Source organism: Adiantum capillus-veneris, chromosome 11 (assembly GCF_014529385.1).
Source record: "Adiantum capillus-veneris isolate H3 chromosome 11, ASM1452938v2, whole genome shotgun sequence".
In the NCBI taxonomy this organism is placed as follows: domain Eukaryota; kingdom Viridiplantae; phylum Streptophyta; class Polypodiopsida; order Polypodiales; family Pteridaceae; genus Adiantum; species Adiantum capillus-veneris.
The window spans coordinates 123,043,571-123,064,349 of record NC_140941.1 but is presented as its reverse complement, the minus strand read 5'-3'; the positions used below and the strand labels follow the sequence as shown (position 1 = coordinate 123,064,349).

Genomic DNA, 20,779 nt, shown 5'->3' with positions numbered 1-20,779 from the left:
TACCTAGGCTTCTCCTGAAGTTCATGCCAATGATTCATGAGATCAAAGGGTGCTTGAGCCATCTACTGTTTTGGGGTGGACTTTTGTCTTCCTTACTTTTCTCCGGTCGAGACTTTGAATAGATTTCACTTCTCATAGGACTCCCGGATCTTCCTTTTGTCTATGGAAGCCAAAAATGCAGTAGCTGAGTGTGCTTGTTGCACTCTGTTCCTATGCAAGAGCAGTGTCCAAACGCATGCCACTGCTGCGCAATATACGGCAGAGGAAGAATGAGCAAAAGAACATTGCCGCAGCGAGTAGGGTTTGTGCCCGGGCAGCAGGTGCAATGGCCAAAAACAAGAAAAGAGAAGGCCTGTAAACTTTATGGAAAGACTGGTCTGCTGCAACTGATCCGCTGGCCACAGCAACCACAGCAACAACAAATGCGGGAGGTGTGGCCAATGGCAGAGGCTGCATCGAACTGAGCTGGCCCTGCTAGGCTGCAATACAAATGCATGCAGCAGCAGCCAACTAAAACAGCGGTGACGGCAACATAAACACACAACAGCAGCGATGGGCAGGGAGCAGCACTGGCGAAACACCCTTGTGCACATCGGGTGGAGTGTCTGCATCAAGGGCAGCTCTAGCGTGGTGCGGGCTCACACACCTCACATACAAGGCGGACAAGACGCTTGGCTCATGATTTCTTCCTGTTGAGCTCGGCTACTCTGTAAGGCGCTCGGTTCAAATGGGTACTCCCTAGAATCAAGTCAATAGTTTGATCTGCTAGTCTTTTTGGAGGTAGCTCCCCTGATAAAACCTCTAAGAAACAATCGCATGAGCTTGAAGGAAACTTTGACGCTCTCACTCTAGCTCTGAAAAAAATGGAACTCTCGGATTCATCCATAGGTTATAAAAAGATTGAGCAATCAAAAAGACTTTATTTCATTATTTTAGAGATGGCCGAAGATGATACTGTAACCGGCCTGTTAACTTCAAAAAGGGCGGTAGACTTTACTTCAAACCTTGATTTAGCTTTCACCCATTATTAGTCGTCTATTCTACCTGTGCTATAATGACACAAGAGAGGGGAATGGGATACAAATGCTAGAATGCATCTGTTTCTAGCATCTGTATGCGAGTCAGAAACCATATTGGCCCCTAAATAGGCACCCCTTTCGGTATTTCTTTATTCTTTAAAAGAGGGAATAAAAGCTGTGGTTCCCTACAAGCTGCCCCGCACAAACTTGGCTAAATTTCAATTGTTCCGGCCCGATTTCGGTAGCATAACTGTACTAGGACACTTCACAGTCAGTATTCCCAAGCATTGACCGACTTTCCAGACGCATACGGGCACTTAGCAAAACCTGGCGAGAATCTGCAGCACGCTGAATTCTCTGTTTTTTTGCCCCGAAAATGTGCCAGATTACTTGTACAGCGGTCCCCTTGCGTCCCCGAACCTCCTGGGGGTATTAGGGTCCGTTTAGGGCCAAAACCCTAAACCTGCAAAAATACACAGCAGGCTGTAATTCACTATTCCGGGCTCCGTTTCGCGTGCCGGTCGCATCCGTAGCAAGTCCTCGAGCTCCCGCACCTGTAGGGCTACTTGCCCTTTGAATCGGACGAGATTTCGCACGTGAAACCTCTCCGAATCACCTGTACCTGCGGGGGATTAGCCGCTAGCTAATCCAGTACCTGTGCAAGAGGCTCTTGCCTCGGCAATCGCGCATGAACCCACACAACTGTACATTGGTCAATTGAAAAGCCCACTAGTGGGGCATAACATACTGCCATAGGGGAGAGAGAGAGCAGTGAGAGGTGTGCAGGTCATGACATCCTGCACCTCACTGTACATAGAGGGTAAGCCAGCACTCCATTGAAGCTCTCCCACCTGTGATGGCACTCAAAAACGAGCTCACACCTAAAAATCACGTTTTTGCCTTCTCTTTAAGTGGTAAACTGGCCTCAGAGTGCCAAGTGTCACTCATTTGTGCATTTTCCCGCTTTAGACCCTCGCATCTAAAAATATCTCACCTGCAACCTCTGTTGACTTGGCCACAGAGTAACAAAATGATCCCCATGTCAAACTGCACGTAATGGCGCGAAGACATTTTGTTGTCCAAAAATAGCAGTCCCTAAAATTTAGGAGTTTCTGCCATTACATTCTTCTAGGTCATCTGACCCTCTTTGTACACTGCAACCACACCCAGAACTGAAATGTAGCCTACGTAGCAAAGGATTCCGCTTTGGCTGGCCAATGACCCCACTTTGGCTAACCATAGTCCTTGTCCAACCTTAGTGCTCTTTAGCCCTCAGGCCTGGACTCTCTCTGAACAGTTCCACACTGGCTATGCAATGCAGGGCAGTTAGATTTCCAGAGGGGTGTTTCCAAAAGGTAAAACAAACGAAATTCCCCAAAGAAAGAGAAATAAACAAAAATGGAATTGCCACTGGCTGGTGACAGATACCTAGGGATAGACTCTCCCTTTACCTTTACATCAATAACCACATCTTTGCCTTTGCTAGTTGGGAAGCCTTGAAGCCAAATGCGAAGCAAAAAGAAAAGGGTATGGATACGAGAAATGAAAAACGGTTCCTAGCCTTTGAGTGGGCCACTAACTACATCATGCTTGTGATGCCAAGGCATCCCCATAAGCGCATCACACTCCTCAAGTGGCTGTCGACCAACAACTTCGGAGCACCCTATCGTGGTGATCTCCTAAATCCAGAAGGCACACACATCAACACAAGCTGACTGCCCCAAAGCTCCTCATCTAAAAATAGAAGCCCAAAAGCAAAACCAGCGCTCCCAATGCTCATAGAGTCAACACTTTCAAAAACTGATGCCAAAAAGCTGCCACGTCAGCCTGTGATTCCCGCCATGATCTGTGGCATGAAATCTGAGAGTGCCACGTCAACATTGTACAGAAATACCACATCATCAACTCTCTCTCTCTCTCTCTCTCTCTCTCTCTCTCTCTCTCTCTCTCTCTCTCACATCAACCGGTTGTTTGCCACGTCATCACTGTGAAATAAGGCCAGCTTCACTCACCCACACACTGAAACAAGGAAGATGCAAAAAACAAGACAAACAAACCAAAATAAAACCAATAAAACAAACCAAGAAACAAAAGAATCCGTAGATGGGAAGTACCCTTGCCTGCAGCTGTGACAAAACACCATACAAAGCAACTGGAGCCAAGCAAGTCGCAAGCTGTCTCGCTGAAGTAGGGGATGGGGGCTGCTGCTTCACCAGCAACAACGAAGACAGGAGCAGCAAGAAATCACCAGCATGAGGAGGACAAAGGTGCACACCAAGCACTTCTCCAAGTCACCAACATCCCTCAGCAATTCCATCTATGCAAAAATGACCGTGAAGCCGAACCGGGTACCCAAAACATGATAGACAAATCCCCAAGTGAAAAGAAGGAAAAGTGTGATAGGAGGGTGGAGCCGTTGCGGGTGTGGATCACCAAGGACGAGATGGCGGCCTATGTAGAAAACCCCATCCGCAATGACTACTTCCTTCCATATGGGTGGGTAGTGTCGCGTGCAACGATAGGTAAGAGAAGTCATAGCCGTCCTCTCTCTCTCTCTCTCTCACACACACACACACACACACGTGCACATCTAACCCTATGTGCATGTGGACAAGGTATCTCAGGTCTAGGGTTAAGGTCAACTTGGGAAGTGTTCTGGTACCTCTGTGAGCTTGTGCACAGGCCGTGCATGTCAAGGCACTTAGAGTAGTTGCATATCCTCTGGTTGCACACAGCATGATCATCAGCATGACATTCAATATCAGCATTTTACAATGCATAGAACCAATTTTCCCAATTTATCCATTCTTCACTTCTTATTTAATGAGTGACTTTTGTTGGAAAACTAGGTTGGGCAAATTTGCCAAGTGTGTATAAAAGAAACCTAGCGCTAGCACTTTCTGGCAGAAGAGGCAGAAGAGGTTCCAGCTACCTGCAGTGCACCTTCTCAGCAAGACCAACAGGAGACTTACCGTTTTCAGCCACAAGACAAACCTGGCGTTTTTGGACTTCCCAGATCAGCCAACGTTTCCAGATCCCAGCACTTGGCACCAGCAGATAGCAGATTGCCTAGCGTTTTTACATTTTGCAGATTGCCTAGCGTTTTGCAGTTTCTGGCGACATATCAGCCCCAGTTCATCAGCGTTTTCAGTTTTCAGCACTTAGACACAGCAGATCAAGTCCCTAGCCTCACAGATCTCACCTACCCGCAGCAGATCCTCGTCGTACCGTCAGATCAGCCAGCGTTTTCAGATTCAATCCGCTGTCCGCAGATTTCACCACCTATGTTTTCCGCACATCGCCTTCGCATTGTCGCCATTGCCGTCCTCGCCGACACAGTGTTAGAATTCAGCCCGTCCTCGTCGTCGTCATCATTGTCATCGACATCGTCGACAAGTCCATTGCATCTAGACCATTGTACCAGATTTGTGCAATCAATAGCATAGACCTCTCTCGCCATAGAGAGGGGGACCCTTGGAGGAGGGTTTGAGAACCGTCTGGTGTCGTATTCTTCTCTCTCTCTCTCTCTCTCTCTCTCTCTCTCTCTCTCTCTCTCTCTCTCTCTCTCTCAGCACCTTCATTCACAGTGTCATCCACTTTGTTGTGATCTGTACTTTGAACTCAGATTAATACAAAAAGAAACACCGAAAGGGACGCCAGTCTTTGGGGCCAATATCTCTAGGCACGGAACTCCTCCGGGCCAGTGTCGAATAAATTGTGAACTGTAAATTGTTTTGAAGTGGTTATTTGGTGCTGTCGCGGTAGATTCTTGACTTGGAGTGTCCAAGTCTATTACAGTGGTATCAGAGCACGGCTGATTTCTCTTCTACGGGAAATCCGATCCCAATTTTTTTTCCGCGGCACCTGTGGCTTCAGGCAAAGATCCCTTCCTGCATTTGGAGATGCGGGAAGGGATCACAACGAAGATTCCGGCAAGGAGTATGGCCCGCCTCGGCCTACTCAGGCGGAGCGTGGAGAGATGGAGCGTCGTCAATTGATTAGCGATGCAACAAAGATGATGCTCAATTTTGCAGAGGACCCAAAATTTGCAAAATATATAATCGAGACTTCTTTCCAAGAGGTGCATACGCAGTGGCAGAAAACCACAACACCACCCCCAAAACTCGCTCTCAAGAAACCTTCTGCTCACAAGAAGTATACAGAGAAGGAATTAGAAGAGGTGGTGGATGCACGAATTGCTCAGCTTTTTGACGCGCAAAACAAAGCTAAAAAGCACGGCAAAAAGCAGAAGAAAGGCACTGACTTCCCCGCTTATTTGGGTCGTCAATCGATATTTGAAAAGGCAAAGAAACAGAAGAAGCGTGTTCAATTGCATTAGTACCCAGTTCTTCTTCTTCTTCATCTGACATGTAAGGTGCAGCGGAATGAATGTTGAACTTTGCTCAAGATGAGTGCTCCGAACTGTGCTCATGGTTCCTTGTTCTTAAAAAAGGGAGAGCCTTCCGTGCTTTACTGAGAGAGTGCAAGTGATCACAAACAAATGAATAGACACTGTGCGTGAAGGTGCATGAGACTGAGAGATAGAGAGAGAAGAATACGACACCAGAATGTTTTCAAAACCCTCCTCCGAAGGCCCCACTCTCTATGGCGAGAACGGTCTACTATTGATTGCACAAATCTCTACAATGCTTGGACTTGCCGACGATGTCGACGACGACGAGACGAGCTGAAATCTGCAAATCTTTATCTGCTGAATTCTGACTCTGAAAACTGAAAATGCTGGTGCTATTGCTACTTTTGTCGCGAAGATCTGCAAAAACACTAGGTCTCTGGCTGATCCAAAAACGCTAGGCTGATTTGGGGTTCTGCGGTGGAAATCTGCTGACGCTAGGGCTGATCTGCTGTCTACTGTCGCCGTGAATCTACAAGTGCAAAAACGCTAGCTGATCTGATGCAAAAACGCTAGGCCTTCTGCAATGCTGGAAACGCTAGAGTTGTCGTGGGGTCGGTCTTGCTCAGAAGTTGCCTGTTGAGCAAGGTGTTCCTGCTGCCTCTTCTGTCAGAAAGTGCTAGCGCTACGTTTGTACTTATACAAACTTAGTAAATTTTCCTTACCTACTTTCCCACAAAAGTCACTTAAAAATAATAAGTGAAAAATGTCAAAACTAGGCACCTAGAAAATTCCCCCGATGGATTCTGATGGGAATGCTGATGATCCTGTTGTGTGCAACCGGAGGATATGCATCTAATCTAAGTGACTGGTCATGCATGGTCTACGAACAGACTCACAAAAGTGTTAGATCACTTCCTATTCTAGACTGACTTGACTAAATTGAACCCTGGTCATGCTGTAGCTTGTCCACGGACACATAGGGTTGGATGTGTCACGTGACATCCCCTCCTTTTCAAAGTGAGGTACTGGTACCGAAGTGTACGGCATCGAGAGAGATCGCCAATAGCATCCGGAATCCTGGAAAGGACTCTTCGCCGACCCACTCTGATGTGTGGGTCGTGCAATACTTGAACTTCATAAAGGTCTGCAACGCTTGCTTCTTTGGGCGGCGCCGAAAGCAACACAAAGTCATATGTGGCTCCTTCAATGCTTCAACTTCATTTAGAGTCATGCTTCTTCCTTCTTCAAGAATCGTCATAGCTGAAAATTCCTGAAACCACTTCCAACACAAAAATATGAACATACCTAATCCATGTAAAGTGACTGGAAAAAATCTTGTCTTTCTAAAAGACTGTGCATGCAATATAGATGAACAAATAGACGGAGTGCCAAACCGTTCACCACACACACGCAAACAATAAGTTCGACTCTTGTCTTGCTAATCTAAATCAATCAACTGTGGCAATTCACAAAGTAAATGCCCATGCTTGGTGCTCATACTTTCTTGTGCTCTTTCTACAACTGTGTCGTGCCAAGGAAGAGACATAGAATGCGACTTCCTTGAATGCATTACAGCTTTTCATGAATAATCCACATACGTCCGTGCTCATTCATGAGTGAAACGAGCTCAACGTACAATATGGCATGCCTAGGAAAAGGGATCACATAAAGACGCTGACTAAAATACAGGAAACGATCATGAATGAAACACTCAAACAATGCGTGCTGACGAATCATTCAAACACATAGTACTTCTTGTAAAGGTTCTTTGGACCTAGGCTCGAGAGCCAAGATTGGTTCGTCGTGTTTGATCGAATCTGCCTTGGGGAGGGGGGGGGGGGGGGGGGGGGGGGTGTTGTGGACCTCGACTCGAAAGCCAAGATCGATTCTTCGTGATTGATCAAATCTGCAACGAGGTTAGCTTCGCTAGAAAAAGCATCAACTAAATCATCATCCTTGTGAACAATCACGTCTTGATCATACAAATCATCAATGCTTGTGAGAAATCACATCTTGATCATGCTTGTCATTGTCATACAAATCATCATACGTATCATTATCAATCAACTCATCATGCTTATCATCATGCAAATCCTGCAAAGAAGAGACTCGGAGAGTCTCCTTCTCCTGAATCCTTTCAATCTTCGCCTGCACATTAGAAATGAGAGATGGAGAATGAACAACTTGCTCTCCACGAATGACAATAAGAGAGTCACTTTTGGCATTGAAAGTGAACGTATTTTCCGCCCAATCAATGAGAGGGTTATGCTCATGAAACCATCCAATGCCCAAAATCATATCACATCCTAAAAGAGGAGAGACTACAAATTTTTTTCGGAAAGCAGCTTGTTGAACTGTAAACAACACATCAAGGCACTCTTTCGTGATGAGAGAGTCCATACCATAAGCGAAGCCAGAGACCTCAAGAGGAGGTTTCTGACTAACCTCCAGGCGGGCTCTCTCAACAAGAGAGGGACTAATCACATCATGCATATTGCCTGGGTCAAACAATATGACAAAACGCTGCCCCGTCATATGACCATAACATTTAATGAGAGACTCATCAATGGGAGGGTCATCAGAAACTTGGGGCACACTCGTGTTGTCATTGATTGCATTGACAGAGGAAGAGGGTGTTGTGGATTCTTTAGATTCATTAGAGTCAAGCTTAGGACATGTTCTTTTTATGTGATCCTTAATGTGACAATGAAAACAACGACTTACTTAGAATAGGTGCTTTGCTCTTCTAACGTGATGTATCCTCCTAAAATTCCTTGTGCTGCCTTTTCAACTGAGTGAGCTTAGGTTTAGCAATTGTGTTAGCTTTACCCTTAGGTTCATTGGAAGAGTTCTTTTCTGAAAGACTATTGGAAGGTAGGTTAGAAGAGTTACCGTTCTTGCCATTCTTAGCGTTCTTACCGTTATGAGGGCTCTGATACCAATGTAAGGTGCAGCGGAATGAATGTTGAACTTTGCTCAAGATAAGTGCTCCGAATTGTGCTCAAGGTTCCTTGTTCTTAAGGAAGGGAGAGCCTTCCGTGCTTTACTGAGAGAGTGCAAGTGATCACAAACAAGTGAATAGACAATGTGTGTGAAGGTGCATGAGACTGAGAGATAGAGAAGAATACTACAGCAGAATGTTGTCAAAACCCTCCTCCAAAGGCCCCACTCTCTATGGCGAGAGCGGTCTACTATTGATTGCACAAATCTCTACAATGCTTGGACTTGCCGACGATGTCGACGACGATGAGGACGACGACGAGACGGGCTGAAATCTGAAAATGCTAAGGGCTGAAATCTGCAAATCTTTATTTGCTGAATTCTGACTCTAAAAACTGAAAACGCTGGTGCTACTGCTGCTTCTGTCTCGCAAAGATCTGCAAAAACGCTAGGTCTCTGGCTGATCCAAAAACATTAGGCTGATTTGGGGTTCTGCGGTGGAAATCTGCTAGAGCTAGGGCTGCTCTGTTGTCTACTGTCGCCGTGAATCTGCAAGTGCAAACACGCTGGCTGATCTGATGTAAAAACGCTAGGCCTTCTGCAATGCTGAAAACGCTAGAGTTATCGTGAGGTCGGTCTTGCTCAGAAGTTGCCTGTTGAGCAAGGTGCTCCTGCTGCCTCTTCTACCAGAAAGTGCTAGCGCTAGGTTTCTACTTATACAAACTCAGTAAATTTGCCCTATTTGCTTTCCAACAAAAGTCACTTAAAAATAATAAGTGAAAAATGTCAAAAATAGGAAAAATAGGTTTAATGCACTGGAAAATTCCCCTAATGGATTTTGATGGAGACTGATGGGAATGTTGATGATCCTGCTGTGTGCAACCGGAGGATATGCATCTAATCTAAGTGACTGATCATGCACAGTCTACGAACAGACTCACGAAAGTGCCAGATCACTTCCTATTCTAGACTGACTTGACTGAACTGAACCCTGGTCATGTTGTAGCTTGTCCACGAACACATAGGGTTGGATGTGTCACGTGACATGACAATTCTTGTAGCTCATCTAACTCGAGCGAAGAAGACCGAAAAGGCAAAAAGAGAAGAAAGAAACAACGCTTCAGAAAGGGCAAGAAAAAGGCAAATAAGTCTAAATCTCGCCCAGTGAGTGACAGTTCTACAGAGGACTCGTCTACAGACAGTTCAAACTCTGACGACAGCAACTTCTATGCAAAGAAGAAGAATTTTTACAAAGCCAACCAGTATGACTTTCTCGAAGACAGAAGCAAGAAACTCCAAGAGTTTAAGGAAGGTGGACAGTCAATTAAATTTGACACGTTTTCGGAATATAGAGATGTTTCGAAGGCTTTGTCTTTTGTACAACAGTTTGATATCGCTTTCGCGGGAGGATGTTACTCAGAGCACCTCTCAAGAGGTAACTCCCCTGGCAAAGAGTCCGAAAAACAATCACTGAACCCACTCAAAAAAGTTGACCTGTTTTTTATCTAAGGTAAACAAATTAGATACAACTTCAAGTACTTCTTTTGCAAAGATCAAGTACGCAGAAAGATGATTCTTTATTACAGATGAAATAGCAGAAGCAAAAACAACTGGAACAGACTCGCCTTTAAGCTTTACATCAAGCACATTAGTCTTTCCTCTATGTACAAGGGTAATCTTTTTGTTGTGAGTATCCACCATAGCATGCAACTTGTATCACCATGGGATACCAAGTAACACATCACAGCCCTCAAGTGGCATAATATGAAATTCTTCTGCATCCACATAGCTCTGAATGTGCAGACGAAGCTTCCCCAAAATGGGAGTAACAGGCTCTGAATGACCTAGGCATGCCAAACCTACTTCCCCTGTCATACCCATCTCCTCTACACGAATGCCCAACTTTGATGCCAATTCTGGTGATATGAAATTTGCACGGGCTCCTGGATCAAAGAAAACCAGCACTGTCTGGTCTCTAACTTTGCCCCAAGCTCTGCACAGTTCCGTGGCATCTATGTTTGGCTGGTCTCCAACCAAACCTGGGACAAGTTCTGCACTCGGCTTTGGCTTCTTCCCTTTATGGTCTGACTTGTCATCCTTATCCTGTGACTTCTTCTGTGGGCATTCATTTGCAAAATGTCCTTCCTATTCACAAATGTAGCATTTCTTGGCCTCCCTAAGAGCTTTTCTTTCTTCAAAAGTTTTGCCAAAAAAATGCCTTTTTTGTCCTTATCTTCGTCCCGAAGGAGATTTAGATGCTTCTTGGACGTATCAGCTTCTTCATTGGAGGGCTTCTTTGTGGGAGGCTCAAAAGGCTTTGCTGCAACATTGCCCTTGGCTGAAAACTGTTTACCCTGGGACCCTTTCTTGTGGCTATTAAATCCATCGGAATCTCCCTTCGATAGACTATTGGCCACCCTTGCATCCTCTATCAACTGAACATATTCATGATAGTAGTCTTTGTTCAGTAGTCCCTGGATTTCTTGGGCAATCCGCAACAGTACTTCTCAATCTGTTCTGACAATGGCACAAACCTGTAAGAGGTTACTGGCAACAGTGCGGCCCAAAACTGTTTATTATACTCTTCCAGATTTGCATACTGTTTAGCATTCAACTCGTGCCATTTTGTCATCACATCCACTTCAAAAGAGTTTGTCAACCATGCAGGCGCAAAAAGCTGTTTGAATTGGACCCACGTTGTTGGGGCTTGACCCTGGTTCAACAATGCGGTCCACCATTGAAGCGCATTCCCTTTCAAGAAAGTGGCAACCTTGCGTATCTTTGAAGATTCCGTGAAGTTTCTATTGGGGATTCAAGCCCTTTGTCTGGTGTCTTAGCCTTTTAGCCTGTGAGAATACCCTCTTAAAGCATGCAGGGAAAGGTTTGTTAAAGGTTGAGTTTTGCATGGCAAGAAAAACCCTTTATATTCTAAGGCTTCTACACAATCAATAATAGCGTTTTTTATTGCTCTCTCTCTCTCTCTCTCTCTCTCTCTCTCTCTCTCTCTCTCTCTCTCTCTCTCTCTCTCTCTATGTTGCATCTCCTCCACGCCATGGCTCCTGTAACAAACTTGGACACTCCAAGTCAAGAATCAACCGCGACAGCACCAAATAACCACTTCAAAACAATTCACAGATCACAATAGATTTGCACTGGCCCGGCGGAGTTCCGTGCCTAGAGATATTGGCCCCAAAGACTGGCGCCCCTTTCGGTATTTCTTTTTGTATTAATCAATCATCAAAGTACAAGAGAGCGGTTAGGGTTTCACTCTCAGACTCTGCGTCCAGATGCTCTCTGAGAAGTGAGGCCCTCACCACTAATTTAAAGGTTACAAGGGATGCCCAAAAGCAGAGCCCCAAAAGCTTTTAAAATCAAAAGCATCAGTTCTCTCTCTCTCTTAGAGAGTCTTTTCTCTTTTTTTTTTATAAAAAAAAAGCAAAAGCAAAATTCGCGTCGCTCATCATTTTCCAAATTTTTTTTTTTTATTTTTTTATTTTTTATTTTAATAATCCGCCTCCGCGATTTCCGGAATTTAGGGTTTTTGGCAAAAATTAGGATTTGCAGGAATTTTAGGGTTTCTGCTGTCCGCCACGTCATCACTTTGTGACATACCCCCCTCTTGAAAGCATTGTAATCGACCGCGATTACGCCTGCAAAACCGACAAAAGCCATAAACCGTCTTAGCAGACACTGACTGTTAGTACCTACGTACTAGGAACACACATCTAGCACATGTACAAAATCGACAGTCACATCACACGACATCACAGGACATCACCAGACATCACAGGACATCACATGACATTCAACATTCATTCGGATCTTAGACCATGATTTATCGGCAATGTAGCTAGCAATCACATCTAGGTCCAATCGGGACCTCATCGATGTCCGATTGACTAACCCCTATTGCAACCATGTCTATTCGAGATCAATCAGACCAAAATGCTGCAGTCATTTCGGCTATCAGTTCCTGCACTCACAAGAAGTTAAGAACAAATCAGTATCATAATCAGGAATTCCATTTCATAAAGTCATCCAGCAGAATACTGTCAGCTCTCAGTATCCCTGAAGCTCAAAGAGACATCAGTGACTTTAGTATCAAAATCGAGGCATCTGTTGACAAAGGAGTGGAGCGACTCCCCTCTTGTGCATCCCACTGCACCAGATCTTCGGCCAAGCTGAGTTTCTGGGTTCCGTTTGGAGTAGACTATGCTAAACCAAAACATCGAGGTAAAGTTTCACAATCCGAGGAGTATCTGCTAGGTCCTCCTCCTCCATCCACTTCGCATCAAATGCAGGAAAGTTCTTGAACTTAACCAAGAACCGCCTTCGGACTTTACCTTTCTTCGTATCATTATGTGCCAAAATCTGTTCAGGAACAAGGATCTCCTCGTTTTCTTCCACTTCGGGTTGCTCATCAGGCTCCCCATCATCAGGCACATCACCCTTAACAGGGTTCAAGAGACTCACATGCAATGCATTATGAATCCTCCAAGTATCTGGCAGGTCCAATCGGAAGGAGACATCATTTATCTTGTCAGTAATCTGGAAAGGTCCGTAGTATCACATACTAAGCTTTGGAAAAAGCCTCTCCTTTCCCTTTTTCTTTCTTAGGCGTGCCTTCTCAAAAGTAAGAGCACCCAATCATCCTCCTTCAGTTTCCAGTCGCGACGATGGCGATCCGCTGCCTTTTTCTGTCGTTCTTGAGACTTCTGTAAAGTCTCGCGAACCTTGGCAAAAGCCGTATCCAAATCTCGCGAATATTCATCCGCTTCAAATTTCTAATCTTTCGTGCTCAGGAAGGATGGAACCTTCACAGCAGTTTCAACAATCTCTCATGGCGTCTTCCCCGTCGAAGAGTGTATCGTGTTATTGTAGGCAAATTCCACCAAAGGTAAGTCCCATCAGTCTGCAAGTGGAACGATGACGAGAACTGCAACCGCGTGCCAATGTTCTCCCAAATTGCCTTCCAAAACCAACTCATAAATCTGGGGTCTCTGTCGGAGAGAATCGTCTCAGACGTGCCATGTAATCGGAAAATCATCGTGATCATTCTGTATTCTCGGGAGATCAAAAAAAAATGAAATCCATTTCAATATTTTCCGAGGGGCGGGTGGGTATGGGTAAAGGCTGTAACAATCCCTTTGCCTTATGCCTGTCAAACTTGACCTCTGGCATACCAAGCAACTGCGCACAAACTCTTCCACATCCTTCTTGAGTCTCCGCCAAAAGAAATATCTCTCTACCCCTTTCGTGGTGGTAGCAATGCCGCGGTGACCCGTAAAAGGTGGACAGTGGCAATCAGTCATAACCTTTTCCCTCAACGGCTGTGTAACGCACAACATAGTCTTTTTCATCAAGTAGCCTTCCCGAAGGGAGTATCCAGCTACTGTCTCCCCATCCCGTATCCGTGTGAAAATATCTGCAAAACCTGTATCTGTGGTATATTGATCGACCATATCCTCGAAGCTCCTATGATGTATCGCGGAAATAGCCAGAACCAACGGTTTCCGAGACAAAGCATTTGCCACTACATTCTTCTGTCCCTGCACATGGACAATCTGGAAGTGGAACTGTGACAAGATGTTCACCCACCGCATCTGCTTTTCCGAAAGCTGCTTCTGTGACAAGAAGTAGCGCAAACTCTGATGGTCTGTAAAGACAATGAAATCCGCTCCGAGTAGGTAATGCCGCCACTGAGTAAGAGCATGGATAACCGCCAAAAGCTCTTTCTCATAAATCTGTGCTGTCATCTCCGGCCTAGAGAACAAACGGCTCTCGTAAGCTATGACATGGCCTTCTTGCATCAAGACTGCACCCAGACTACGACCACAAGCATCACAATATACTTCGAATGACTTCTGCAAGTCCGGCAAAGTCAAAATAGGTCCCGTAGTCAATTTCTCTTTCAATGTCTGAAAGGCAGTCACCTCTGTGGGTCCCCACGAAAAAGGTACTCCTTTCTGTGTCAAGATATGCAAAGGGGAAGCAACCTCTGCAAACTTTCGTATGAACCGCCTGTAGTACGAACACAGTCCCAAGAAGCTTCTAACTTAATGGACATTCCTCAAATCGGGCCAATCACGGATAGTCTCTATCTTGGCCGGGTCCATTTGCACTCCTGTTGTGCCGCTGACACAATGTGTCCCAAAAAGTGTATCTCTGGTAGGAAAAAAAATTCAGTTTTCTTTGCATTAATCACTAATGTGTGATCTCGTAATGCCTGAAAGACTTGAAGCAGATGATCTCTGTGTTCTGCCTCATTCTTCGAGAAAACAATGATGTCGTCAAAGAAAGTGCCAACAAATAGCCTGTACTCTCGAAAAATCCTGTCCATCATCCGGTTAAATGTCGCAGGAGCATTGGTTAAGCCAAAAGGCATCACCAAAAACTCAAATAACCCAAAAGTCGTCCGAAAAGCTGTCTTGTAGACATCTCCTGGCGCTATCCTGATCTGATGATATCCACTCTTCAAGTCAATCCTGCTAAAGCACGAGGATCCCTGTAACCTGTCGAGTATATCATCGATCCTAGGAATCGGAAATCTGTTCTTGATGGTGATTTCGTTGAGAGTGCTATAATCGATGCACATTCTCCAAGATCTGTCTTTCTTCAAAATCAACAACACTGGAGAGCAATACGGTGAAGTACTAAGCTGGACAAGACCCTTTTCCAAGAGGTCTTTCACTGAGTTCATAATCTTTTCATTCTGTACTCGGCTCACACAATAAGGTGGCCGATTCGGTGGTGTGCTTCCAGATATCAGATCAATGGTATGATCTTCAGGCCCTCTCAAAAGCAATCGGCATGAGCGTGGAGAAAAAAATCTTGGCGTTCTTTTCTTCAGGTCAAAACATATTCAACTTTTATCCATGGTTCAGTTCTCCCAAAAGAATGAGTAAGAAAACTGAAGTTCATCAAGTACAATCTCTAAGCCCTTCATTTATCAAAGTCGCTTTCTCGGCCCGGTAGTCAACCACGGCGTAGTTCTTGTGGTACCAAGGGATCCCGAGTAGAACGTCACTCACGTGCCCTGAACACCCCTGTCATTGCAAACGAAGTTTGCCAATGCTCGGTGTAATGGCAACATCCCATCCGGGTGCCAGTCGAACTACCTCCGCCAGTGGCGTCAGTCTGTCGGGCGCAGTTCCAAATCGAGCCGCCAATTCCAAGTGAAAAGAAGTTGGCCTTGGCTCCTTCAAAAGAGCTTCTACATCCTTCACTTTGCCCCAAAAAAAAACGGCAAAGTTTGTACTTTCATTCATTTGATTCGGTGCAAGTCCCACGCCATGTGGTACCAGTTCTACTTTTCTATCTGCCTTTTCTGCCACATTCCTCAGCTGCTCTCGAACTCTCAGACCTGTCGTCGTCTTTATCATTCTGTTCTTTCTGTGCCTTATCAGGGCACTTCGCGGAAATATGTCCATGTTCCCCGCATCCAAAGCACTTCCCCTCTCTGATGAAGCGAGCTCTCTCCTCAGGAGTAAGCTTGGGTCGTGCATCCTTTTTTTTCTCTGGGTTGCTCTTTTTCATTCTACTTTCATTCCTAGAAGTCTGTTCGGCTCGTTGTGTCATGGCCTCATCTGTGGGGTAGGTCAGACTGCCAGAGTGAATGGCAAAGCCCCGCTTCGCATGACTCATCAACTCCTGAATAGAAGCTGACTTCTGTTCCAAGCAGTGATCTCGGATCTCTGTAGGTAGACCCAAGGTAAACTGCTCAATCTGTTCTCTGAATGAGATCTTCTTGAATGAAGAGGCGGGTAGAAAAGAGCTCCATAATCTTTCACAATAAGAATTCACTATATCGCTCTTGGTCATCCGGAGATGGTTCCAAGCAGCTCGTATATCTCGCTCAAACTCTTGAGTCAACCAAGAAGAAATAAAAAGCCTCTTGAATTTCAGCCATGTAACTGGCACAGTCTTGCTTAATAGAAGCGTGGACCACCAAGTACGAGCATTCCCCTTAAAGTAAGAGGCAGCTCTCCGAATCTTGGAGTGCTCTGAATAGCGTCCTCCCGCGAAAGCGATGTCAAACTGTTGTATAAAAGACAAAGCCTTCGAAGCATCTGAGTATCCTGAAAAGTATCAAACTTGATCGAGTGGCCACCTTCCTTAAACTCTCGGACTTTCTTGCTGTTATCTTCGAGAAAGTCATACTGGTTGGCTTTGTAAAAATTCTTCTTGTTCGCATAAAACTTTCCGTCATCGGAATCTGAGCTGTCTGTAGACGAGTCCTCAGTAGAACTGTCAGTCTCTGGGCGAGATGTAGCCTTCTTTGCCTTTTTCTTGCCCGTTCCGAAGCTTTGTGTCTTGCTTCGCTTTTTGCTTTTTTTCTGTCTTCTTCGCTCTAATCCGAGGAGCTAGAAGAACTGTCAGAAGAAGAAGAAGAAGAACTGGGTACTCCTTCAAATCGAACACGCTTCTTCCGTTTCTTTGCTTTGTCGAATGTCGACTGACGACCCAAATATCCCGGGAAGTCAGTACCTTTGTTCTGCTTTTTGCCGTGCTTTTTGCCTTTCTTTTGCACGTCGAAAAGCTGAGCAATCCGTGCATCAACCACGTTCTCCAGTTCCTTCTCCGTATATTTCTTGGAGGTAGAAGGTTTCTTGAGAGCGGGTTTCGGGAGTGGTGTTGTGGTTCTCTGCCACTCCATCTGTACCTCTTTCAAAGAGGTCTGGTTCATATATTTTACCATCTTCGGGTCCTTGGCAAAATTGAGCATCATCTTTGTTGCATCGCCAATCAATTGACGACGCTCCATCTCTGTTTGCTCCGCCTGAGTAGGCTGAGGCGGGCCATACTCTCTGTCTGAATCTTCGTTGTGATCCCAGCCCGCATCTCCAGATGCAGAGGGAGTCGACTGATCATTGCCTGAAGCCATAGGTGCCGGGGAAAAAAAATTCGGGGATCGTATTTCCCGTAGAAGAGAAATCGGCCGTGCTCTGATACCACTGTAACAAACTTGGACACTCCAAGTCAAGAATCAACCGCGACAGCACCAAATAACCACTTCAAAACAATTCACAGATCACAATAGATTTGCACTGGCCCGGCGGAGTTCCGTGCCTAGAGATATTGGCCCCAAAGACTGGCGCCCCTTTCGGTATTTCTTTTTGTATTAATCAATCATCAAAGTACAAGAGAGCGGTTAGGGTTTCACTCTCAGACTCTGCGTCCAGATGCTCTCTGAGAAGTGAGGCCCTCACCACTAATTTAAAGGTTACAAGGGATGCCCAAAAGCAGAGCCCCAAAAGCTTTTAAAATCAAAAGCATCAGTTCTCTCTCTCTCTTAGAGAGTCTTTTCTCTTTTTTTTTTATAAAAAAAAAGCAAAAGCAAAATTCGCGTCGCTCATCATTTTCCAAATTTTTTTTTTTTATTTTTTTATTTTTTTTTTTAATAATCCGCCTCCGCGATTTCCGGAATTTAGGGTTTTTGGCAAAAATTAGGGTTTGCAGGAATTTTAGGGTTTCTGGCAGAAATTAGGGTTTCTGCTGTCCGCCACGTCATCACTTTGTGACAGCTCCCCACCACCTGCATCCTCCATACCACAGTTCCCAACAAACCCCCCGCCCAAACCACTGACAATGGACTCGAGATAGACCATGGCAAAGTCCAATCACCTGAAACCATGAGTAGAAGTCCCCCCCTTGACAATAGCATAGGTATGTGTGTACTTCCCTCAAACAACCATCAGTGTGAGACATACCAGACCCCGACCAAACAACAAAAGGGTGGTCTTACCACTATTTATTTGTGGCAGTGTCTATAACCCATACAAAAGTTTGGCATGAGGACAACTGAAAGCATGACAATAACTGACAACTGATAATCTAAAACAAGGCTTTGGACAATGATGTTGACAATGGACAAAACCATAGATCTATGACACTAAACTGGTTTTGAAAAACTTGTACTGTAGTCACGAAGCAGATACTCATGTGAGATGTGTAGATGTATCGAGTGCTTGAAGCAGAACGTTCTTCACTTGCTTTCGTGATTGATAAACTTTGATTGTGGAGTCGCATATTTGTTCTTCTTTTACTAACCTTGATTTCAATATCTTGCATTAAATAATGTCAATATGCAGACCCTTTTGAAATCTTTAAGCTCTACAAAGTTGTCGAACCGTTCTCTCAAAAACAAATCTTTGTAAAGAGAAGCTACAGTCTTGAGATGTCGTCAAAACCTTGGTCGAGTCACACACTGACTTAAGAAGCCCTTCAATGGGTTGCATGCACCTTAGACCAAGCTTTGCAAAATAATTGCCTCAGTAGGCGTTTTGAGATGCTTGTTGAGAAGCACGCCGTTGCCAAGATGCTACACAACGTTTTGATATGCACCTTGCCAAAGACAACCAACAACCACGTCCACCTAGCTTGCCTTTCAATATGCTCACAAAATTGCTCCCTACAGATGCCGACCTGCTTGATTTCGCCTTGCAGAATTATCTCTAAGAAGCACAGCGTTTTGAGAGGGGGCATGTATGCCTGCGAGTGCCAACTGTGGCCTTTAGACGAGCTCCTCGACCTCTTGCAGGGAAACCCAACTGCGTTTTAGAACGCCGCCTCTAAGAGTATGGCCGCCTGCAGTGCCTATGATTTTGCCCACATCGCCTTTTGAGAGGCAACACAGACCTCGCTCTGATACCATGTGTTGGGAACTGTGGCTATGGAGGATGCAAGCGGTGGGGAGCCATGGCGTGGAGGAGATGCAACACAACGAGAGAGAGAGAGAGAGAGAGAGAGAGAGAGAGAGAGAGAGAGAGCAGTAAAAAACGCTATTGTTGATTATGATTATTGTGTAGAAGCCTTACAATATAAAGGGTTTTTCGTGCCATGCAAAACTCAACCTTTAACAAACCTTTCCCTGCATGCTTTATGAGGGTATTCCCACAGGCTAAAAGGCTAAGACACCAAACAAAGGGCTTGAATCCCCAACAGTTTCCTCCAGCATAAGCTACATCGAATTGTTGTATGAAGGTCAAAGCCTTCAATTGATCCTAGTTTCTTTGAAAGTTTCAAACTTCACTCCTTGACCACCTTCTTGTAATCTTTAGGCTGACTCAAAGGAGCCACGTTGTCATAAACAGGTGCTTGTAACAGTGGTGCTCCATGATTGTTCATTCTAGCACTCGCATCAACTGTTTTACCTGTCGTATCTGCATTTTGTACGTATGGCTGCGAAAAACCAGCCATACCAAATTGTGTTCCAAGCACTCGAAATTGGCCATAGGCACCCTAAAAACCTGGTTAGACACCCATGTTCACGTACATAGGGTTACCCATGCCTGTTTGCGTTGTCCCAAACACATTCCCTGGCATATAACCTGTGGAAGGTCCAGCCATAGCTTGAAACACTGAACCACCTCCAAATAACCAGGATAAGTATTAGGTAATGGCACGGTCTGACGCATAGCCTGTTCATTACTCCCTTGACCATTCACAAAAGGTTCTTGTCCAGCTCAAGCAAGTTGCTTTGGATCATTGGACACCGCTAATTGCTCAACCACATGGGCTTTCCCTCGAGCATCATGAGTCCTCTGCGAATTGGAAATCTCCTTTTCCTGCTACGGCTCAGTCAAGCCCTGTATAGGAGATTGAAAACCATGTGTCGGAGCCTGTAAGAACTCCTTTATCCTTGGGTTGCTAGCCAACTGCAGTTGAGCTCTAAACGCAGTTGAGCTCTAAACAACCTGTCCTCTTCTTAAAGAGTTGAAGGAACTTTCTTTGTGCCATGTGAGGAAGATCCCTCTTTAGGTACTTGGTCTCTCTTCTCTGCCATAACGACAAGCTTTGTGTTTTGCTTTCACCCACAACAATCCACGTTGCACTTTTTGAAGAAAAAGTGACTATCCCTGTGCTCAAGGGTTCCTTTTACTTACGAAAGGGAGAGCCTTCCGTTCCTTTAGTGAGAGAGTGCAAGTGATCACAAACAAAGTGCGGTAACAATGTGAGTGAAGGTGCTGTGTAAGCTGCAGCGGATGTGAATGTTGAACTTTGCTCAAGATGAGTGCTCCAAACTGTGCTCAAGGTTTCTTTTAGTTACGGAAGGGAGAGCCTTCCGTTCCTTTAATGAGAGAGTGCAAATGATCACAAACAAAGTGAATGACATTGTGAATGAAGGTGCTGAGACTGAGAGATAGAGAGAGAAGAATACGACACCAGAACGTTGTCAAACCCTCCTCCGAAGGCCCCACTCTCTATGGCGAGAGCGGTCTACTGTTGATTGCACAAATCTCTACAATGCAATGGACTTGCCGACGATGTCGACGACGATGAGGACGACGACTAGACGGGCTGAAATCTGAAAACGCTAATGGCTGATATCTGCAAACGCTAATGGCTGAAACCAACTCTTGCAAGCGTAGGTCTCTCTGTATCTCACGCTCTAACTCCAAGGCCGCTCTTCTTTCTTCGCGTGCTTTGTGCTCACGCTCCAAGGCAACGCGATCCGCTTCTTTGT

The 20,779-nt window shown here is 45.2% G+C and overlaps 1 protein-coding gene across 3 annotated transcripts in view; it reads right to left on the bottom strand.

Annotated features, from left to right (window-relative positions):
* LOC147447944 (ricin B-like lectin EULS3) overlaps positions 1 to 20,779 on the bottom strand; it is a 43,862-nt gene that overhangs the window by 5,135 nt on the left and 17,948 nt on the right. The window lies entirely within an intron of this gene.